Source organism: Cupressus sempervirens, chromosome 7, assembly GCF_028749045.1.
Source record: "Cupressus sempervirens isolate cs-2001-9-10 chromosome 7, ASM2874904v1, whole genome shotgun sequence".
In the NCBI taxonomy this organism is placed as follows: Eukaryota; Viridiplantae; Streptophyta; class Pinopsida; order Cupressales; family Cupressaceae; genus Cupressus; species Cupressus sempervirens.
This window is the reverse complement of record NC_143124.1, coordinates 601,300,488-601,310,021: the sequence shown is the minus strand read 5'-3', so window position 1 is coordinate 601,310,021 and position 9,534 is coordinate 601,300,488.

Sequence of the window (9,534 nt, the reverse complement as noted above, 5' to 3'; positions counted from 1 at the left end):
ACCTTCCACGTATCATTAGTGTATCAATTTCCCTTTCAATGGTACTGAGATAGTTGTCCCTGAGGATAACTCAATGTTGATAAATATGTTATTTGATGTAGAAATATTGGTTCCCCATAATCGCTCTTCTCACGAGTTGACACCATCCTTTACAAAGTGTGAATGAAAACTAAAAATGATGAGCCTAGGCATGGGCAAATACACCCTGGACTCTATTGTTACTTTACATATTTCTCCTTGATCTTATGGGAAATCTTCTACCAAAATGAAGCCTTCATCTTCTATAATGACTATTTTTGGCACCTTTATTCAATCCTTAGTTCCCCTAGAAGAAAAAAAAGAAGAACAAGCTACCAAAGATTGGATATATAAGGAAGTAGAAGATGAGGAGGAAGTCATGGTCACTACTCCCATCTCTACTAAATACCATGAAAAAGGATATAAAGTTCTCACAAACATGGGCTATTGGGGTCATGGGTCCTTAAATTGTAATAAAAAAGCTCTAGTAGAACATTTAAATCGTAGTAAGAGTTGCAACACTCAAGATACTACTGGCCTAGGTTTTGAGCTAGAAGATGAAATACCAAAATTTGACAGAAGAGCTCCCATGTCAAGTGAATTAGAGGATGATGATACTCCCTTTATTGCTACCACTTTACAAGATGAGGATTTCATGCCCCTCACTTCTCTCATTTGGGGAGAAGAAACACTAACTAACCACAATGATGTTGAAGCTTCTACTTCTAGACAGCAAGAACAAGATGAATTTGACCATGAAGACTTAAATAAAGGACATATTAGACAAAATATTGCTCACTTAATTACTAGGGATCAGAGTATAGACTCTCTTGAGTATGAATGGGAAATTCTATCAAATGTTTCTTATAAATTAGGGGCGGATGTCATTCACACCTATGCAACCCAATCAAATGCAGTTGAAGGGTCTAGTGTAGGGTTAGACAAGTTTGGTTTGCAAACTACTTTAGTGGACCATGTTGGCCCCTCCAGGTCTATTCCTAATCTGGATTCCTTTGCAATGTTCACTATACGCTTGACTTTTCATGTCACCAAAGATTACTCCTTTCATATCAACAACCTTGAAGCTTCCACATCCCTCTCCTTGATTCACCCTAATCTAATAGAATGGTCAGTTCAACATCAAAGACCTAAAATACAATCTTTTCAAAATGACTATGAGATCGCTTGCTATCTTAACACCATTGAACTCATGACTTCTTCCACTAGTAAACCTGTGGTTAAAATAAAAAAAGAAGATATCAAGTACCTCAGTCATAAAATTAAAAGAAAAAAGAGCAGTCAAATGGCAAAAACCACTTTGTGGCAGTATCTGAACCTAAAAAAAGTAAAAATAAAAATGCACCCAATGGTGAAAACTCCCTTGAGGTTCCTATAGATGAAGTACTTGGTAGTCTTCTAAGCTATTTTTAGGATATATCTTTGTTTTTCATTGAACCTACACAGCCTATCAACTTGGGGACAAAGGAATCTCTTGAAATTATCCATGTGGCCCAATCATTGTCAACTGAAGAAAAGGAAATTTTTTCCAAGTTCTGTCAAGAGAAGATCGATTTTACATGAAACTTAGATATGTTAGGCTTGACATAGATCTAATTATGCATCATTTATCTATCACTCCTAGTCTATAACCTATTAAGTAAAAACTAAGAAAGATGCATCCAAATGTAGCCCTCTTGGTCAAAGCAAAGTTGGGAAAAATCCTCAGTGAAAACTTTATTAGAGCTATTGATTATGCAAAGTGGATTTCCAATATTATACTTGTTTCTAAGCATGACAAATCCATTCAAGTCTATATTGATTTTAGATATCTAAACAAAGCATGCCTTGAGGATGACTTTCCACTAGCCAACATAGACATGATAGTGGATATGACAGTAGGTTATAAAAGGTACTCCTTAATGGATGGCTTTTCTATGTATAACCAAATTAATATTGCTCCTACTAATCAAGAAAAGACAACCTTACAGGGGTACCTTTTGTTGGAATTTCATGCTCTTTAGGCTCAAAAATGTTTGCACTAACTATCAACGTGCAATGACCACTATCTTCCATGATATGATGCATAAAAATGTGGAAGATTATGTTGATGAAACCCTAGAAAAATCTAAAAAAAGAGACACGTGTATTGATGACCTTAGTTTGATATTGGACCATATGGAACAATTTCAACTTAGGCTAGATCCAAAAATGTGTGCCTTTGGTGCCACATCTAGAAAACTACTAGGCTACATTATATCAGCAAAAGGCATTGAGGTTGATCTTGAAAAGGTACAAGCAATCATGAAAATTCATCCTCCAAGGAATATTAGTCAACTTCAAAGTCTGCAAGGATGTCTGCAATCCATTAGAAGATTCATTTCTCAATTGGTTGATAAAGCTCAATCTTTTAACAAGAATTTGCATAAAGGCTCTACTCATATCTAGAATGAAGATTATCAAAAAATTCTAGACTAAATCAAAGGGTACTTTTCTAAACCTCCCATATTAATGCCACCCATACCAAAAAAACATTTGATCTTTTATATCTCAACTATAGCTTCCTCTCTAGGAGCATTATTGACATAGAATGATGAGATTGGAAAGTAACATGCAATATACTACATCAGATGCACTTTGGTGGCCTATGAGATGAACTACAATAACATTGATAAGGTTTTCCTTGCAATTTCCTTTGCTTCTCAAAAACTCAGACATTATATGTTGGCATGTATAGTTCACCTGATTGCTGAAATTGATCCCTTAAAATACTTGTTAAGGTTACACTTACCAACCACCTGGCCAAATTGATGATGATTCTTTTAGAATTTGACATTGATTATTTCAAACACAAAGCTATCAAAGGTTAGGCCATAGCTAACCAATTGGCTGATTTTCCACTAGAAGATACAATGCATATGCAGATTGAGTTTCTAGATGCCTCAGTTATGTACATCACTAAGAGAACTTGGAAAAAGTTCTTTGATGTTTATCATACACAAAATGAGGTTGGGGTAGGCATCTTATTTATTTTACCTCATGGTTATATAATCACAAAATCCTACAAACTCATATTCCCTTGCACTAACAACATTATGAAAAATGAGGCCTTAACAATTGGGATTAAAATGGCTCTTGAATGGAGAATTATTGAATTACATATCTATGGAGATTCCCAACTTTTCATCAATCAAATTGTTATCAATTAAGTCAATAATGAATATCAAACTAAAGATAACAAATTGATACCTTACAAGAAGTTGATTGATGTTGTAAGGAACTATTTCACTTTTGTGTCATTCCAACAAATTCCTAGAGTAGAAAATAAGGTTGTCGATGCTATGGCTACTCTAGCATCTATCCTCCAGTTGCAAGAACATGAATCATGATTTGAGTTCCTAGTGGAATAACTACATCATCCTACCTATGATTCCTTGGATAACCATGTGATCTACACCATCGAAGGTCATGATTTTTCCCACTATTCTACTATCTTCTCCTACTTGTGTGATTTGGTTAATCCTGAAACCCTCATGCACAACCAAAAAAAGCCAATTCATTTTCAATGCTTCACATTACACTTTGGTCACTAGTGACTTGTATAGGAAGAGTCTAGATGAAATTCTTCTTAGGTGTTCAGAACTAGAAGAGTCTAAAATCGCACTAGCTAAAGTCCACATGGAATTTGTGGGGCATATTCCAATGGCCTTCCACTTGCTTAGAAATTGCCTAGGATGGGTTATTACTGACCAACCATGCAAGGTGATATTGTTTGTTATGCTAAGTCATGTAAGAAATGTCAACTTCATGGAAATTTGATTCATGTTCCTAGATGTGAGCTTATTCCCTATGTGACATATTGGCCATTTCAGCAATGGGCCTTGACTTGGTAGGAAAAATTCATCCAAGTTCATCTATTGTGACAAGTTCATTGTCACAACAACTGAGTATTTCACCAAATGGGTTGAGGTTGTGCCACTATCTACTACTACAAGCAAACATGTTTCCTTGTTTATACTAAACCACATCATTTGTCACTACGACATTCCTTCCTCTATCATTACTAATAATGGAGGACAGTTCAAGAACAAGGACCTCAAATAATTGTGCAATATATTGAAAATAAAAAAATTGGTCCTCCATCTACTATCCTAAAGGGAATGACCAATTTGAGGCCTCTAATAAAACATTTCTAAAAATATTGCACAAAATAGTTCAAAAATTAGGGAAGGACTAGTACTTACAGATCAATCTAGTACTATGGGCCTATAGAACTACCATACATACTCCTATAGGGGCCACACCCTTTCCTTTAGTCTATGGCTCTAAGTTTGTCCTCCCCTTAGAAGTTGAGATCCCCTCACTACAAGTCTCCTTACATGGGTTGATCACCGATGAAGACCATAGTGCCATGCGAGTACAAGAACTCTTGATGAATGTCATAAGGCTACTTTTGGTCATATTAGGGCTTATCAAAAGCACATGTCTACTACCTATAATAAGAAATTTCATCCATATGAGTTTCAAGTGGTTGAGCTTGTGCTTAGTGAAAACCCTAAAAATTGAATAGAACATAGAATAGAAAGGGAAGTTTGAACCTAACTAGTTGGGCACTTGCACTATCACAATAGCATTTCATTCTGATACTTATCAACTTTCTACTCCAGAAGGGGAACAATTGGTGGATCCTATCAATATCCTACATTTGAAAAAGTTCTATGCTTAAAGGCTCATCACTCAGCTATTTGTACATATCTATCAATCCTCAAAAAATCCTAAAAATTAGAAAATGTTCTGAAAAAAATTATCATCTTAGTGAAAATCTAGCAATAGGAGCTTTTGATGTATCACCAAAAAAATTGAAAAAATGAAAAAAAAAAAAAAAAAAAAATTTGAAAACAAGTCCTGAAAAAACTTACCAAGTGGTCAAAACCTAGAAACAGGTGCTACTTGAGGCCCTTGCACCTATGTCTATTAGTCTTAATCACCCCCTCTACAACACATCTCCTAGCTTGGAATTCTTTCTTGTCCTCATCTTGGGGGTTCAACTGCTTAGACTATTGAGGTATCCGTGTTATTAGGGTTTCTTTGGCAACTCACAAAATAGTTTTTTCTCAAAACTACCCCCTTTGACATCAAGTGTTTCACAACACTTTTTAGATAGTTTACCTACAGTCTCAGATGTTTCAATATTTCACACTATCAGAATCAAGTCTTGAAGAAATGGCCAAGTGACTTACACACATGCACTTAAACATTTAAACTACTAAGCTTTAATGAAATTTATCTTTCTTTGTGTGTTTTTTATGACAATTTCTTTGCTATGTGTCTCCTCCCCAATAGTCTTTTGAGGATGTCATGGACTAGAAGGCTAGGGTCATGGGTCATGTTTACTTGCTTTCTTCTTGTGGGTATACTTTGTTAGTCTACAATGTCTAGAGCATTCATGTTTGTCCTACTTGGCACTTTGACTCACATCATATCATCCTTGACTGTTTTCAAAAGACCACACTTGGGGGTTATCCTAGTACTTATGTCTGGATATAGGTGTAATCTTGTTGTATTAAACTTAGGGAATCTAATCACATATCCATCTTGACGTACAGGTCTTTGAAGCTTAGATTGGATTTCCACATTCCTATTTGATATCAATCACATTCATATCTCACAATTACACTAGTGATGGTTGTATGATCTAATGATGTCCTTAATAAACACTCAATGATGAAATTAGAGTCTAAGTTTAATGTTCCTTTCTAGTAAACCACTTTGCATATTAGTTTGCATTATAGGTTAATTTTCTAGCTTAATCTTGCATTCCTGCATATGGGGAGAGCTCTCTCTTCATCTTTTTTGGATATGTCAGCTAACTACTTTCATACCTTCTTTGCTTTCTTCTTGATCATTTCTTTTCATTTTCTTGATCTTTTGGTTTGCCTCTTTGCTATCTTGTCATCACAAGGGGTTAATCTTAAAAATCACATCTAATCTATCCAAGTGTTACATTTTTCAAAACATAAGTCTATATCATACACGTGAGAGCTAAACATCAAACATAAGAGAGATACATGAGCATATCAACATGAGTATAAAAACAACAGATACATGAGCAAGAAACAACACATAAATGAAAATGTAAAATTTTGAAACATCCATAAAATGAGATAAGTACACAAGACTATTAGTCAAATCTAGTATCTCATCTATATCAAAATGTGTCACAAATACATATACAATGTGAGATCCAAAACCTGGATATCTGTCTCAAAATACATGAGGTATAATCAAAAATTGTCATGAAACCTCAACCTAGACCTAAAACTGACTTCTCCCCTCATGAGTTGGTTGTGCCAAGGGAGGATCCATTGGTGCCCTCAATGGTGGTTGATCTGATCTACCAACCCTCTCTACGTACATAGGTATGAGTCAATATACAGGAACTGCAACAATGTATACCCCATTTTAGTAGGCCACCCTAACCATTTGTCACTCCACCTCTTACCAGGCCTCTACTAAATCATCTCTTAGAGCTCACTCTTTCCTACCCACCTCTACTCATGCATCCACTAGCTACTAGTCCCACATAGTGATAGTCACTCAAGCTACTTGCAACTCTGCCTCCATAGCCCATAATCTAGCATCTCGATCATCATTTGCAATGGGTTGCTCCAACTATACCTCCACTTGCTTAGCTTTCCTACATGTCAATGGAAACTCCTCCTCCTCCTCCTCCTCCTCCTCCCTCATGGCTTGGGCCCATTCCTACCTCCTCCCATCTCGAGAACTACTCTTGACCTCCATCTATTTGCCTTTGCCTCTACCCCTGCTCCATCTCCTCCATCTTATCCCTATCCTACTATTGTGAGTGGGGCATCTGGTCATGTGAACCATGGGAATGGATGCCTCTATATCTCATATAAATATATTAGGTCTGGGCCCACATCTACTACCTCTAGCCTATAATCCCAAGGCTTACACACCAAGGTTATTATCTCTTAGAGGGCTATTTGGTAATCTAACAAAGGTAGTCATCCATCTACCTCCTCCGCATGGTATTTTGCATAGGTAGTAGTCTCTACAAAGACCACCTATTGCTCCACAAACTCTCACCACACTTAGCTGATCACAAAGTGCTCTACTATGTTTACATGCTTCCCAACTAGTGGTCAACTATAATGCATATACTCTAACTCCCAAGAGTCAAACCATCTATGGCACTATCGATATGGCCACCACACAAAAGAGGTAATCTCATCAAAAACCAATCAATGATAAGTGACATTTCCACTATGTCTCTATGGTACAAACCCTGTATATCTAAAGATAAATAACTAGTTGTGCTCTCACAGCTGAACCCACGGTCAAGTGATGACAATGTCCTCACATGCCCATATCTAAACTAGAACTACCTCACATTCTCAAGAATTCCCTTCATGGTATACAACCTCGTACAGCTCATGATACATATCTATGAGGATCATCGGTCCCCATGCCATTCTTCATGGGTACCCAATCAAATCTGCTACCAACCTACCCCATTCTAGTGGGAAGGCCTTTTGGCTCCTATCAGTAACCAAAGCCTAGGCAACCAAAGAACACAATAGACACTACAGTGGGTACTCATCACCATACTCATCTATAAGCCACTCCCCATCTCAAATGGTAGTCTAAAATGATGACATCATAGAACATCTCCTACATAACTACTCTCCCCTCTAGTAGGGTATGATCATAATAAACCTATGACATATAACAAAACCTCACATCAATATATCTCACATGAATAGTGAAAACTAAAAACATAAAAGAGAAATCAAACATAGAACTTACTAGATCACCATAACATGGTACTCAAAGGATGTGATATACATCCTCCAATGTGATCATTTCCTCTCCAATAGGTAGGTGAAAGGTGTTGTTCTCACTATGTCATAATTCATTTCTCAGCTAGCACAATCAATAACCCATGGTTCACCCGTATGTGGGGCATCTATGTAATGCACTTCAACCCCATACTTGATATGTTAGCCTTCTTTTCATCTATAAGATGATCTAAAACATATGAGCCCACCACTTTTGGGGCCCTAATATGAAGTGTTAGAAACATAATCTTCAAAACAAGGTCAAGCAAACATCAGTAACATCAAAAAAATGATCAAACAAAAAAAATACAACTCAAAAATAGGCTATGTGATACTTCTTGTTATATGTATGTGATACTTTTTGTTGATTTGATAAATTACCATGCAACATTTTTTATTATACCTAGGCAATAATTTTCCTAGACGATATTTTGCACCAACTCGCATGAGATTTGGGTGTGGCTAATATGACATAGTTTTTCAAAGGGTGCAATACTTTTTTTATGCAAAATATCGTATGATATTTCTCAAACTACCCATGTGATACTTTTGAAATATCACATGATATTCCATATTTAAACCCTTAAAATGTGTGAATGAAGCTCATAAATGCACTAAAAGCAAAAAAAATGATAACTTATCAGTGCCTCATAGCTGGGTTGTTAGTTGCGCAACTAGCTGCACTCAACACAATGTCAGTGGATTAGAATGTTCACTAATGAAATGTTTCTCTCTCCAAACCACTCAAAAGTTCTCAAAATCACAAAAGAAAAATGAACTAAAAATGGCACTTGGACCCCTTATATAGCCTTTTGACCTCATTTTGGCTCATTTTTCAAACTCCTCAGAATTACACAAAAATAGAACCCCTAGCTAATTTTGATGTCTTGGATCCATTTTTGGGATCAAAATTAAAATCCAAGTTCATCTAGATAGTTAAAATTGCATTTCAAAATTCTACCTTCTTCTATGCAATTAGCTAACCTCTTGAGGTCTAATCTTCAAATCTTCACTAGGGCATCTTCATTCCTTCATGTCTTCATCATTTCCATGCTTTTTATCTACTCTAAATCATAGCTTCCACTTCTAAATTGTCTTTTTACATGATTTGATGTAATTTTCATACTTTATTCTTTGCGGTCAACTCTGGTCAAACTAGGGCATTCTATCATTTTCTTATGGTCACTCTTTGGTTCTAATCATCTATCTGTCATCTTGGACATTTCTATATCTTAATTTTCTCATATCTAGCTCATTTTTGTATCCTCTTTTCCTCATTTCAATTTTGATCCTGAGGGGATGAAAATACTCTATCATCACTTGTTATAGCTATCTATTTCTTAGGAGAATATGTTGGATCCTTTCATTTCTTCTTGGACTATCTTATTTTCTTGGTGTCTACATTCCTCTTGATTTTTTACATCATCCCTTTCCTAAGTGTTCAATACTACTGCTATCAAGTTGTACATTCAAGATTTGCTATCTCTTTATGCATTTTATTCTTCAAAATCAGATCTCTCTATCTATTGTTGCCTACTTGTCTTCTATTTTCTTTGGCATAATATGTTTCCAGATCTATCACACATTAGCATGAAATATCTGCCCTATTAAAGGTTTACAAAGACTATTAGGTCTTAACCTATTAAAGGATTTCAAC